Below are 14,881 nucleotides of genomic sequence, written 5' to 3' on the forward strand. Positions count from 1 at the left end.
CCAGTAAAATTTTTAAACCAAGTTTCCTTGAGGCAGATAATATCAAAAAGATCAACAAATTCTGTCCACCCCAGGCAATCCTCTTCAGACATTAAACCCGCAACATTCCAACTGGCAATAAAACAGCTCCGGGGCCCAGTAGGAGTTTGCATAATTTCGGCGGTGGTGATAGTTGGACTGAGGCGATGAATGTCCAATATATCATTAGAATTAGGGTGGGTTACACTTAACCTATCTGCTACATAAAGACCCTCAGTACACCCAACAGATTCACCTACTGCACTGCATATCATGCGGCAATCATAATGCTCACTTACAATGACAGGGAGCCCTATATCATTTCCTTCTGACTCTCCACCACAGGGTACACATTTTACTACAGGCAGGGAGGGGACCTGATCAGAGTTCAGCCAGTCGTTGCAATCCAAACCACTCAGAGCTTGGTAACGATTAGATGTTACCAGCTCAAAACCTCTAGACATACTAGAGGCACTACCTCTTCTCTCAAAGCTCTAAGTGAAATTCCCTGATCACTCGGTGGGCGGGAAGTAGCTCTAATCAAAGAGGTGGTGGCAAGATGTGGATTTTTAAAATTGACTATTACACAATCGCCACTAATATTTTTATGTGATTTCCCTATCCAATTGGTTCTAGTGGTGGTTAGAATCTGATCAGACAGAGCTACTGGGAAACCACACTCTCGATTGAGCCAACCCACAGTTTTATTCTTCAGGGATTCGTGTGTTTCCAAATTGCCATAAGGCCCTGACTCCCTGACTGGTTGGACATTGGTCAGAACTGCCACATATGGGGCACAGTCTGGGGGGAAGTTGGGTTGTGAATAATCATGGTGCCTCGTCTTCTTTAACTGGCCCTGGCTTATCCGCTGGAACTGTGGCAATAGGGGTCTTTAAACACTCCGTAGGCACAGGGTTGGATACAGCTACAGTAACTGGGCATGATCCCTCTTTGGGGATCCTTGGTATCTCCGTTATAGAGAAATTAACCCTTGAACTAGCTTCTACGCTAACATTAGACCCTGTATGTAAATTCAACAGGCCTCCCAACCTCATTACCTCCCCCGAAATGATGTCAAGTTTGTCCATTAAAGGTTTGATGATTTTATCAAACTTTGCATCAATAATACTAACCAAGAGCTCTAACTGTTCAAGAGCTAGTTTAACCTGGGAGTTATTAGTGACAGCTGCTGGGTCACTTATAGCACTGTTAGACAGTGGCTCCGGTCTTTTTTTGGTATGTTCCCCCCCCCGCTTTGGTATATTTATCCTACTGATGTTCCTCCCAGATCTTAATACCCTCTAGGCTCTTGGAGCCGGGGAGCCAGATACTGTTGTATCAAGAGGGGACTCGAGCATGACCAGGTTAGGCTCTAGTTCTATAGGAGTAGCCATAGTTGGAAGTACAGGGAACTCCGAGTTGCAACTAACATTGACTAAAGAGGTCGACAAGGATATAGGTGACTTGGGTGAGCTGGGTAAAGGAACAGAGGGGCTCCCCCGACCCAACGATAATCGGCGGTCTTTATTGATTTTATCAATTAGTTTAACTAGATAATTGTCAAGGTGCACAGACATAATATCGACTCCAAAATATCGTTTGGACATAATATCGACTCCAAAATATCGTTTGGAGAAAATATCGACAGGACAGAATATAGACAGCCAAAATATCGTTTTTAAGGTAAGTGAAGTAATATCGTTTTTAAGGTAAGTGAAGTAATATCGTTTTTATTTTTAGGGTTCAGGGTCAGTTTGGGGTTTTTGGGTAAAGGGGTATTTTTAGGGTTCAGGGTCAGTTTTGGGTTTTTGGGTAAAGGGGTATTTTTAGGGTTCAGGGTCAGTTTTCAGTTTTTGGGCAAAGGGGTATTTTTAGGGTTCAGGGTCAGTTTTCAGTTTTTGGGCAAAGGGGTATTTTTAGGGTTCAGGGTCAGTTTTCAGTTTTTGGGCAAAGGGGTATTTTTAGGGTTCAGGGTCAGTTTTCAGTTTTTGGGTAAAGGGGTATTTTTAGGGTTCAGGGTCAGTTTTCAGTTTTTGGGTATTATTTTATTATATTTTATTACTATATATATATGTGTAATAAATATGAAATAAAAAAATATTTATTTAACTTTCATTAATTATTTAATTATTATAAGTTAATTTAAGTAATTTTAAGTATATTTTAGTAATTAAATATTAATATTAATTTAATTTAACACTGTTTTTAGTAAATACGATATTTTTTACAACTATATTTTTGTAAACGATATTTTTAACTCGATATTTTTGTACTTACCTGTTTGTAGATAGAAACTGGATATTTTGACTGTCGATATTTTCTCAACGATATTTTTGATGGTCGATATTCTGTCTGTCGATATTCTTTCAGTGATCCAATTGTCAAGAGTAGCTAGGGCGGGACGGGTGTTTACATTATTACATTCAGACATAATTAACTCTCTCAAAATACTCACAACGAATATAAAATATCTGAAAGCCTTACTGAGGGAAAAAATGAAATTCCCTTATGCAGTTAAAATATTAATCAAGGGACATAGTCCAGGAAACAAACAAACAAGAGTGCAACTGACAAAATGCACATACAGTCTCAAATACCAGAGCCGGAGCAGGCTACCTTGAGGGCACCAAAACTTGACCCGGAACCAAAGTCCGTGGCCCTGCCCTGCCTCGGACAGCCACAGACGGCCCTCCATTTGCCCGGGCTTAACCCGGCACTGCCCGCGCGTCCCGCGATGCGAGAGGCGTTCCTGTCAGGTTGCTTCTTCCTCAGGGTCTGGAGTGATGACATAAAGGGCCCACCTCTCAATACCTCCAACTCTGATTGTAATGATTACACAGAGTATTGAAGTGATTAAGCGGGGGGTGGGGAAGGGAATTAGGAAGGGAACAGCTGGGAAGGAGATCTGAAAAGGAAAATTTACTCACAAACAAAAATGCACGCACTTTCCTTTGCACAAAGACGTAAACTAGGATATCAGATTCTGTCCTTCTATCAGGAACTAGCTTAAGAGCTTCGTGGCTTGCGTTTATTCGGACAATCAGACTCTTGGTTGACCTTTCTTAGATCCGCTATACTGTGGCGATAATACTTCACTTCAGTATCAACCGCTCAAAGGCATAAGCGGCAGAATTTGGTTTTGGACTTTCTTTGACTAGGTTTTCAATCACCTAAACAGTCATGGAACTACTTATAGAACAAGAATCACACTCGCAAATATAAAAATGAGCTGGAGAAAACATGCATAGAATTTCTACTGAACAAGATTCACACTTGTGAATAAGGTAATGATCTTGAGAATGAAAATGAATGTTCTTAATAATTCACTGAAAAGTTTTTAACAAGATTCACAATCTTACCTGTAGAGTACGACCTACTCTACTTCTGAATCTGGGTTAGTGACAGGTAATCCCCCAAAAGCTAGCCTCACCGGGAGCCGATCAAGAAGAGAAGCCTTAGCGGATTCTAAACTCCTCCTGCAGCTCAGCGAGCGTTGTAGCAGTCTTCAGGCACCCAGCACTCTCCACCGATCAAAAGAAGAAGGCTGGCCTCACCGAGAAACGGAGCCCCAAGCTCCTCTTCCTCCTTCACCAAAAGATGCCGAATAGTGAGCACGGGGAACTGTGCGTCGCCGCAGACGTCATCGTAGGCACGCCCATGCCAAATCTCACACATCTCGCATGAGATGCCAAATCTCACGCATCTCGCGTGCGATGCCAAATCTCACTCATCCTGAGTGGGAAAAAGGTTAGTAAAGAGAACAAACATACTAGGACAAAAGAACATGCATCTTTAAACATTTTCACCACCACAATCCTCCAGGGGCTACTCTATGACTTTTACCACACAAAGGTTGATCGCACAGGAACAGGCGTATATGCCTACAAGATGGGGCGGGCCCTAGACCGCAAGCCGCCCTAGTCCTGACAGTTCCGAGTTCTTAAAGCGCCTCCGGGCGCGTGGAGAGCGTCAGGTTTGTGCGTCACCCCCGGGGCTTGTGGGAGGTGTAGTTTGCCTGGTTGAACTACACAATGGAGAGCACTGGGAAAGACCTGCCGTTCCCCTCACGGCGCTGGCTGTGTGTAGCTGGTGCCGTTGCACTCCCGCCGTGTAGCAAGTCTGTTGATAATGTATGTCATAATCTACGCCTGCACCGCAGCGACGACACCGGCACTAGCAATGTCAATGTATGTCATAATCTACGCCTGCACCGCAGCGGCGTCACCGGCACTAGCTATGTCAATGTATGTCATAATCTATGCCTGCACCGCAGCGGCGACACAGGCACTAGCTATGTCAATGTATGTCATAATCTAAACCTACATAGCAACCATAATGCCAGCATTAGCAATGTCAATGTGTGTCATAATCTACACCTACACAGCAACATTAATGCCAGCATTAGGAATTCCAATGTATGTCATATTCTATGCCTACACAGCAGCGACGACACCGGCATTAGCAATGTCAATGTGTGTCATAATATACGCCAACACAGCAACAATAATACCAGCATTAGCAATGTCAATGTATTTCATAATCTACGCCTACACAGCAGCAAGAACACCGTCACTAGCAATGTCAATGTATGTCATAATCTACGCCTGCACAGCAGCGACGACACCGGCACAAGCAATGTCAATGTATGTCATAATCTAAACCTACATAGCAACCATAATGCCAGCATTAGCAATGTCAATGTATGTCATAATCTACGCCTACACAGCAGCAAGAACACCGTCACTAGCAATGTCAATGTATGTCATAATCTACGCCTGTACAGCAGCGACACCGGCACTAGCACTGTCAATGTATGTCATAAATTACACCTACACGGCAACATTAATGCCAGCATTAGGAATTCCAATGTATGTCATATTCTATGCCTACACAGCAGCGACGACACCGGCATTAGCAATGTCAATGTGTGTCATAATATACGCCAACACAGCAACAATAATACCAGCATTAGCAATGTCAATGTATGTCATAATCTACGCTTACACAGCAATGATAATACCGGCACTAGCAATGTCAATGTATGTCATAATCTACACCTGCACCGCAGTGACGGCACCGGCACTAGCAATGTCAATGTATGTCATAATCTACGCCTGCACAGCAGCGATGACACAGGCACTAGCAATGTCAATTAACTCATAATCTAAACCTACACAGCAGCCACGACACCAGCACTAGCTATGTCCATGTATGTCATAATCTACGCCTACAAAGCAGCGACGACACCGGCACTAGCAATGTCAATGTATGTCATAATCTATGCCTGCACAGCATCGATGACACCGGCACTAGCAATGTCAATGTATGTCATAATCTACGCCTGCACAGCAGCGATGACACAGGCACAATTAATGTCAATTAACTCATAATCTAAACCTACACAGCAGCCACGACACCAGCACTAGCTATGTCCATGTATGTCATAATCTACGCCTGCACAGCAGCGGCGACACCCGCACTAGCAATGTCAATGAATGACATAATCTACGCCTGCACCGCAGCGATGACACTAGCACTAGCAAAGTCAATGTATGTCATAATCTACGCCTGCAGCGCAGCAACGACACAGGCACTAGCAATGTCAATGTATGTCATAATCTACGCCTGCACAGCAGCGACGACACCGGCACTAGCAATGTCAATGTATGTCATAATCTACACCTACACAGGAGCAACGACCCTGGCATTAGCAATGTTTATGTGTGTCATAATCTACGCCTACACAGCAACAATAATACCAGCATTAGCAATGTCAATATATGTCATAATCTACACCTACATGGCAACGATAATACCAGCATTAGCAATGTCAACGTATGTCATAATCTACACCTACACAGCAGTGATGACGCTAGCACTAGCATTGTCCATGTATGTCATAATCTACGCCTGCCCAGCAGAGAGGACACCGGCACTAGCAATGTCAATGTTTGTCATAATCTACACCTACATAGCAACCATAATGCCAGCATTAGCAATGTCAATGTGTGTCATAATCTACACCTACACGGCAACATTAATGCCAGCATTAGGAATTCCAATGTATGTTATATTCTATGCCTACACAGCAGCGACGACACCGGCATTAGCAATGTAAATGTGTGTCATAATGTGGCCAACACAACAACAATAATACCAGCATTAGCAATCTCATGTATGTCATAATCTACGCCTACATAGCAGCAACTACACCGGCACTAGCAATGTCAATGTATGTCATTTCATTTTCATTTCATAAGGCTTTATTCGGAACAAGAAAATATGTCTATAAATGCACACATATAATGATTAAAAATCAGATGACAGTTACAATACAATTACATGTACATTTAGACAATCAAAGTTAAAAAGAAAACATAATATACAGGCGGGGACAGATTACATATTTAACTCATGCTTTTCCTGACACTAATTGCTTTCAGCAGGAAAGTAGCAGTAAAAAAACAAACATCAGGTTGGTGCAAGTTAAAAAGCAATTTCATAGAGTCATGAACTGTCCTAACACCAAACTTGACAAAAATAGGTTTTAAAAAAGTTTTACGAAAATTCCCATACAATTGACACAGCAGTAGAAAGTGCATAGTGCTTTGTGCAGAGATATTGTCACACGGACAGGGGCCGACAGGGTGCTTATTCGGGGAAGGAAAAGCAACCAGGTTATGCACAATCCCCATCCTTAACCTTGTTAAAACAAGCTGATGGGAAACTCTGGTCACTTGGGTCAAATATGGTTGTTAAATCCACTATTTCATTCATACTGCTGTTAAACACACAGGTGAATAACTTGCCTTCATTCCAGGTCCGCCTCTCTGATTTGCAACTCAAAAAGATGTTCTTCATTTCAGACTTGGATAAGTCTGAAGCCCCATGACTATCGGTAATAATATTAAGGCCATAGAACTCCTGAAAGCTGTTGATGATGTAATGAATCCATGGGATCTTTAGATGGTAATCAACAGTGAGACAGTCGTTAATAATTGCTCTTGTTAGAGATGTCTCTTCTTTCAGTAGGATGGAGCGCCACAACAATAGAGGTCTCAGGAGGATCAAATCACTTAAATATTGGATTCCGAGTTCTCTATGGACTAAATCGTTAGAGGCAGATTTTGGCAGACACAGAAGTCTTTTTAAAAAGACGTTCTTTTTAAAAAGACCTGGAGGATCCCAGCTGGGGCCAGACCCCAAACCCCTGCCCCATAGAGGGCAACGGAGAGACATCTAGACTGAAAAATCTTAAGCATGTCTTTAATCCGTTTGTCCCCTAATTTAGTGGCAAAAATGAACAACTCGTTGGCACTCCTTATCATCTTAGTCCTGACATTCTTATGCTCACTGGCCCAACTGCAATTCTTAGAAAAGGTAATGCCAAGGTAACAAAAATTGTCGACTTTTTGAACCCTTTGACCTTCTATATAATAGGAATGGGGCTTACTCAGCCCTGGCCCACACTCCATAACATAAGTTTTGGTTTTATTAATCACAAGTGTTCTGCTCTTGATAAACTGCGAAAACCCGTTCATAAAGCGTTGAAGGCCTATCGGGGTCCTAGACAGCAGCACGGCATCGTCCGCGTAGAGTAATACAGGGATGTTAAAATCATTAACTCTCGGGGCATCTGCCACTACTGTCTGTAGAACCGAGTCCACTTCATTAATAAAAAGTGTAAATAGCAAGGGGGCTAAAACACACCCCTGCCTTATACCCCTCCCTATCTTAAATTTGGAGGTACACTCCCCATTAGAGCCATATCGAACGCTAGTACGTAATTTAACATAGAGTCGGGCCGAAAAAAAGATGATACCCTCGGGTGCCCCCATTTCGATCAATTTTGCCCACAGAATTGCGTGGTCCACCATATCAAAAGCGCTGCTCAAATCTGAGCCCTTCTTGGCCTGGGTGTATTTCCCGATCAAAAGTTCGAGATTTAAGCATTGCTCAATTGTCCCACGCCATTTTCTGAACCCAAACTGGCAGTTAGCCAAGATCCCGTTGGTTTCTGCCCATTCTTCCAGTCTAACCAGAAGTACCCGGCTCATAATTTTCACCGAGGAATCCAACAAAGAAATTGGGCAGTAATTTTTCACATCCCCCCGGTCCCCTTTCTGAAATATGGGGATGATAATTGATTCTTCCCAGGTTGGGGGTATCCCATGATAAACCGCTGCGTTAAAAACTTTAACCAGCAGTGGGCCCCATACCTTGGGGAATGTCTTATAAACGTCGATGGGCACCCCATCAGGTCCCTGAGCCTTTCCTCCTTTACTAGCGCTAATACTATCTAGAACCTCAGTAATGGTAATGTCCAAAGGGAGAATGGGCCAACAATCCTTACGGTTACCAAGGGCTTTATCTGAGTCAAAGATATTAGAGAAGTGGGAGATCCATGTTTCCATATTAACCATAGAAGTTAATTCTGGTACCTTCTCATCTTTGAGAAACGGGCAATTAACAGTAGCCCAAAATAGTGTACAATTTTTTGACTCTGCATCCAGAGTCAATTTATCCCAGGCCTCAAGCTGTAACTCCGTCTTCCTTCGCTTTAGTATTATCTTATAGTCTGTTCTAAGCTGGGACACCTGGCTCCTATCTCTAGGTTTGGCTGCCAGAGCCTCTTTAAGCTCTTTAAGCGCAATAGTACATGCATGGTCGAACCATCCACTTCATTGGTCGGACTTACGCCCAGCTGTTTTAGTAAACTTGTTGTCAATGATGGAATTAATTCTAGTAAAATGTCCAATAAGATCAACAGTGACGTTAGCTTGCTCAAGAACCACAATGATTTCCGATAAGCAGCTATTTATAATTAAATCAGACGTCATTTCGGCTTTATCCCCTTTCCATCTTAACCAAGTACCGTTAGGTCTATGGGGTTCAATGCTAACAATAACACCCGGATCAGGTACAGGTTTTTCTTTCCAGAGTGTGGCCTCAATAGTAATACAGTTGTGGTCGCTGAGTATGATATCCACGACCCTAGGGGCCAAACTCCAGGGGATAAGATTAGAGGTTATACATATAAAATCAATAACAGTATTTGCCCCCCTACCTGAGAAAGTGGGGATACTCTCACCTAAATCGTTCTTCCCATTCTCCAATATTTCCATATCATGTGCTGCTAACAGGTTGTTCAAAGATTCCCCGTACAGGTTATGGGGAAAATGGAGATCGGCATCCCCAGCACGGTTGGTGACCCCACACGTACTTTGGTGGGAAAGGGGACAAACTGCAATATTAAAATCCCCCGCCAAAATATATTCAAAAATAACATTCGAACCCTCTGTAATATCTACCAGGGCACTCTCTAAGGCATTAATCACCAAATGCCTGGTGCCGTCGAAAATGTTATTATAAAAATTGATTAGAAGGATATTTCTTCCCTCATCTTGTGACAACCATAAAATTTGAGAGTGAGCCCCCACTAAAACATGTTTTTTAACAATTATAGGGATTTTAACAGAGATCAAAACCAAATGCCCTCCCTTAGCTCTACCAGAGGTTGATGCGGTAGCAGGTAATTGGTAAGAAACAAAACCGTTATAACCGGTACAATTTTTAAACCAAGTTTCCTGGAGGCAGATAATATCAAAAGATCAACAAATTCTGTCCACCCCAGGCAATCCTCTTCAGACATTAAACCCGCAACATTCCAACTGGCAATAAAACAGCTCCGGGGCCCAGTAGGAGTTTGCATAATTTCGGCGGTGGTGAAAGTTGGACTGAGGCGACGAATGTCCAATATATCATTAGAATTAGGGTGGGTTACACTTAACCTATCTGCTACATAAAGACCCTCAGTACACCCAACAGATTCACCCACTGCACTGCATATCATGCGGCAATCATAATGCTCACTTACAATGACAGGGAGCCCTATATCATTTCCTTCTGACTCTCCACCACAGGGTACACATTTTACTACAGGCAGGGAGGGGACCAGATCAGAGTTCAGCCAGTCGTTGCAATCTAAACCACTCAGAGCTTGGTAACGATTAGATGTTACCAGCTCAAAACCTCTAGACATACTAGAGGCACTACCTCTTCTCTCAAAGCTCTAAGTGAAATTCCCTGATCATTCGGTGGGCGGGAAGTAGCTCTAATCAAAGAGGTGGTGGCAAGATGTGGATTTTTAAAATTGACTATTACACAGTCGCCACTAATATTTTTATGTGATTTCCCTATCCAATTGGTTCTAGTGGTGGTTAGAATCTGATCAGACAGAGCTACTGGGAAACCACACTCTCGATTGAGCCAACCCACAGTTTTATTCTTCAGGGATTCGTGTGTTTCCAAATTGCCATAAGGCCCTGACTCCCTGACTGGTTGGACATTGGTCAGAACTGCCACATATGGGGCACAGTCTGGGGGTAAGTTGGGTTGTGAATAATCATGTTGCCTCGTCTTCTTTAACTGGCCCTGGCTTATCCGCTGGAACTGTGGCAATAGGGGTCTTTAAACACTCCGTAGGCACAGGGTTGGATACAGCTACAGTAACTGGGCATGATCCCTCTTTGGGGATCCTTGGTATCTCCGTTATAGAGAAATTAACCCTTGAACTAGCTTTCAAGCTAACATTAGACCCTGTATGTAAATTCAACAGGCCTCCCAACCTCATTACCTCCCCCGAAATGATGTCAAGTTTGTCCATTAAAGGTTTGATGATTTTATCAAACTTTGCATCAATAATACTAACCAAGAGCTCTAACTGTTCATGAGCTAGTTTAACCTGGGAGTTATAAGTGACAGCTGCTGGGTCACTTATAGCACTGTTAGATAGTGGCTCAGTTTTTTTTTTGTTATGTTCCCCCCCCGCTTTGGTATATTTATCCTACTGATGTTCCTCCCAGATCCTAATACCCTCTGGGCTCTTGGAGCCGGGGAGCCAGATACTGTTGTATCAAGAGGGGACTCGAGCATGACCAGGTTAGGCTCTAGTTCTATAGGAGTAGCCGTAGTTGGAAGTACAGGGAACTCCGAGTTGCAACTAACATTGACTAAAGAGGTCGACAAGGATATAGGTGACTTGGGCGAGCTGGGTAAAGTAACAGAGGGGCTCCCCCGACCCAACGATAATCGGCGGTCTTTATTGATTTTATCAACTACTTTAACAAGATAATTGTCAAGAATAACTAGGGCGGGACGGGTGTTTACATTATTACATTTAGACATAATTAACTCTCTCAAAATACTCACAACGAATATAAAATATCTGAAAGCCTTACTGAGGGAAAAATGAAATTCCCTTATGCAGTTAAAATATTAATCAAGGGACATAGTCCAGGAAACAAACAAACAAGAGTGCAACTGACAAAATGCACATACAGTCTCAAATACCAGAGCCGGAGCAGGCTACCTTGAGGGCACCAAAACTTGACCCGGAACCAAAGTCCGTGGCCCTGCCCTGCCTCAGCCTGCCTCGGACAGCCACAGACGGCCCGCCCTTTGCCCGGGCTTAACCCGGCGCCGCCGCTCGTCCCGCGATGCGAGAGGCGTTCCTGTCAGGTTGCTTCTTCCTCAGGGTCTGGAGTGATGACATAAAGGGCCCACCTCTCAATACCTCCAACTCTGATTGTAATGATTACACAGAGTATTGAAGTGATTAAGCGGGGGGGAAAGGGAATTAGGAAGGGAACAGCTGGGAAGGAGATCTGAAAAGGAAAAGTTACTCACAAACAAAAATGCACGCACTTTCCTTTGCACAAAGACGTAAACTAGGACATCAGATTCTGTCCTTCTATCAGGAACTAGCTTAAGAGCTTCGTGGCTTGCGTTTATTCAGACAATCAGACTCTTGGTTGACCTTTCTTAGATCCGCTATACTGTGGCGATAATACTTCACTTCAGTATCAACTGCTCAAAGGCATAAGCGGCAGAATTTGGTTTAGGACTTTCTATGACTAGGTTTTCAATCACCTAAACAGTCATGGAACTACTTATAGAACAAGAATCACACTCGCGAATATAAAAATGAGCTGGGGAAAACATGCATAGAAGTTCTACTGAACAAGATTCACACTTGTGAATAAGGTAATGATCTTGAGAATCAAAACGAATGTTCTTAATAATTCACTGAAATGTTTTTAACAAGATTCACAATCTTACCTGTAGAGTACGACCTACTCTACTTCTGAATCTGGGTTAGTGACAGGTAATCCCCCAAAAGCTAGCCTCACCGGGAGCCGATCAAGAAGAGAAGCCTTAGCGGATTCTAAACTCCTCCTGCAGCTCAGCGAGCGTTGTAGCAGTCTTCAGGCACCCAGCACTCTCCACCGATCAAAAGAAGAAGGCTGGCCTCACCGAGAAACGGAGCCCCAAGCTCCTCTTCCTCCTTCACCAAAAGATGCCGAATAGTGAGCACGGGGAACTGTGCGTCGCCGCAGACGTCATCGTAGGCACGCCCATGCCAAATCTCACACATCTCGCATGAGATGCCAAATCTCACGCATCTCGTGTGCGATGCCAAATCTCACTCATCCTGAGTGGGAAAAAGGTTAGTAAAGAGAACAAACATACTAGGACAAAAGAACATGCATCTTTAAACATTTTCTCCACCACAATAATCCAGGGGCTACTCTATGACTTTTACCACATAAAGGTTGATCGCACAGGAACAGGCGTATATGCCTACAGGATGGGGCGGGCCCTATACCGCAAGCCTCCCTAGTCCTGACAGTTCCGAGTTCTTAAAGCGCCTCCTGGCACGTGGAGAGCATCAGGTTTGTGCGTCATCCCCGTGGCTTGTGGGAGGTGTAGTTCGCCTGGTTGAACTACACAATGGCGAGCACTGGGAAAGACCTGCCGTTCCCCTCACGGCGCTGGCGGTGTGTAGCTGGTGCCGTTGCACTCCCGCCGTGTAGCAAGTCTGTTGATAATGTATGTCATAATCTACGCCTGCACCGCAGTGGCGACACCGGCACTAGCTATGTCAATGTATGTCATAATCTACGCCTGCACCGCAGCGGCGACACCGGCACTAGCTATGTCAATGTATGTCATAATCTACGCCTGCACCGCAGCGGCGACACCGGCACTAGCTATGTCAATGTATGTCATAATCTACGCCTACACAGCAGCAAGAACACCGTCACTAGCAATGTCAATGTATGTCATAATCTAAACCTACATAGCAACCATAATGCCAGCATTAGCAATGTCAATGTGTGTCATAATATACGCCAACACAGCAACAATAATACCAGCATTAGCAATGTCAATGTATTTCATAATCTACGCCTACACAGCAGCAAGAACACCGTCACTAGCAATGTCAATGTATGTCATAATCTACGCCTGCACAGCAGCAAGAACACCGTCACTAGCAATGTCAATGTATGTCATAATCTACGCCTGCACAGCAGCAACGACACCGGCACTAGCAATGTCAATGTATGTCATAATCTAAACCTACATAGCAACCATAATGCCAGATTAGCAATGTCAATGTATTTCATAATCTACGCCTACACAGCAGCAAGAACACCGTCACTAGCAATGTCAATGTATGTCATAATCTACGCCTGTACAGCAGCGACACCGGCACTAGCACTGTCAATGTATGTCATAAATTACACCTACACGGCAACATTAATGCCAGCATTAGGATTTCCAATGTATGCCATATTCTATGCCTACACAGCAGCGACGACACCGGCATTAGCAATGTCAATGTGTGTCATAATATACGCCAACACAGCAATGATAATACCGGCACTAGCAATGTCAATGTATGTCATAATCTACGCTTACACAGCAATGATAATACCGGCACTAGCAATGTCAATGTATGTCATAATCTACACCTGCACCGCAGTGACGGCACCGGCACTAGCAATGTCAATGTATGTCATAATCTACGCCTGCACAGCAGCGATGACACAGGCACTAGCAATGTCAATTAACTCATAATCTAAACCTACACAGCAGCCACGACACCAGCACTAGCTATGTCCATGTATGTCATAATCTACACCTACAAAGCAGCGACGACACCGGCACTAGCAATGTCAATGTATGTCATAATCTACGCCTGCACAGCATCGATGACACCGGCACTAGCAATGTCAATGTATGTCATAATCTACGCCTGCACAGCAGCGATGACACAGGCTCTAGCAATGTCAATTAACTCATAATCTAAACCTACACAGCAGCCACGACACCAGCACTAGCTATGTCCATGTATGTCATAATCTACGCCTACAAAGCAGCGACGACACCGGCACTAGCTATGTCCATGTATGTCATAATCTACGCCTGCACAGCAGCGATGACACCCGCACTAGAAATGTCAATGAATGACATAATCTACGCCTGCACCGCAGCGATGACACTAGCACTAGCAATGTCAATGTATGTCATAATCTACGCCTGCACAGCAGCGACGACACCGGCACTAGCAATGTCAATGTATGTCATAATCTACACCTACACAGGAGCAACGACCCCGGCATTAGCAATGTTTATGTGTGTCATAATCTACGCCTACACAGCAACAATAATACCTGCATTAGCAATGTCAATATATGTCATAATTTACGCCTACATGGCAACGATAATACCAGCATTAGGAAATCCAATGTATGTCATAATCTACACCTACATAGCAACCATAATGCCAGCATTAGCAATGTCAATGTTTGTCATGATCTACACCTACACGGCAACATTAATGCCAGCATTAGGAATTCCAATGTATGTCATAATCTGCACTTGCACAGCAGCCACGACACCAGCACTAGCTATGTCCATGTATGTCATAATCTACGCCTACACAGCAGTGATGACGCTAGCACTAGCACTGTCCACGTATGTCATAATCTACGCCTGCCCAGCAGAGAGGACACCG

The sequence above is a fragment of the Lissotriton helveticus genome, chromosome 4_2 (genome assembly GCF_964261635.1).
Source record: "Lissotriton helveticus chromosome 4_2, aLisHel1.1, whole genome shotgun sequence".
NCBI classification, from domain to species: Eukaryota; Metazoa; Chordata; class Amphibia; order Caudata; family Salamandridae; genus Lissotriton; species Lissotriton helveticus.